Below are 985 nucleotides of genomic sequence, written 5' to 3' on the forward strand. Positions count from 1 at the left end.
CTCATCTCTACATACACACACACACACACACACACACACACACACACACACACACACACACATAAATTAGCTGGATGTGGTGGTGTGTGCTTCCAGATACTCAGGAGGCTGACGTGGGAGGATGGTTTGAGCCCTGGAGGTTGAGGCTGCAGTGAGCTATGATCACGCCATGGGGACCAGGTGGAAGACCTGAAAAAGTTGGGGATCCACTCCACCCTTTCAGATGGAAAGAAACACCAAGACTCAAAATGAGGGTGCCCAGGTCCTCACTGAGCAGAGACTCATTGCTAAAAAAAGCCTTACCTATTTGAGTTTTCACTAGTAAGCTAACAACTGCTAGTACTGATCTTTATGGTTTGTAAGCAGTTGGTAATTTTAGTTTGTCTGGGTTTCAGCCAAGAATATTCTATTGTAAACTTAATTATGACAATGGCACTGTAATAATTCAATGTCCTATTATGATACTGCTATAGACAAAAGTTGCCTTTACATTGTCATTTATTTTGTTTTATTTTTCTTTTGAGACAGGGTCTCACTCTGTCACCCAGGCTGGAGTGCAGTGGCTCGAGCTTGGCTCACTGAAACTACTGCTTCCCAGGCTGAAGCAATTCTTGCACCTCCGCTTCCCAAGTAGTTGGGACCACAGGTGTGAACCACCATGCCAGGCCAATTTTTGTATTTTTAGTAGATACAGGGTTTCGCCATGTTGCCCAGGCTGGTCTTGAATTCCTGTGCTCAAGCGATCTGTTTGCCTCGCCTCCCAAAGTGCTGAGATTACAACTATGAGGCACTGATATTTATTCTTTCTTTTCTTTTTTGTTTGAGATAGGGTCTCACTCTGTTGCCCAGGCTGGAGTGCATTGGCACAATCTCGGCTCACTGCAAGCTTTACCTCCCAGGTTCAAGCGTTTCTCCTGCCTCAGCCTCCCAAGTAGCTGGGACTATAGGCACGTACCACCATGCCCAACTAATTTTTTTTTTTTTT

The sequence above is a fragment of the Colobus angolensis genome, unplaced genomic scaffold (genome assembly GCF_000951035.1).
Source record: "Colobus angolensis palliatus isolate OR3802 unplaced genomic scaffold, Cang.pa_1.0 Scaffold260, whole genome shotgun sequence".
In the NCBI taxonomy this organism is placed as follows: domain Eukaryota; kingdom Metazoa; phylum Chordata; class Mammalia; order Primates; family Cercopithecidae; genus Colobus; species Colobus angolensis.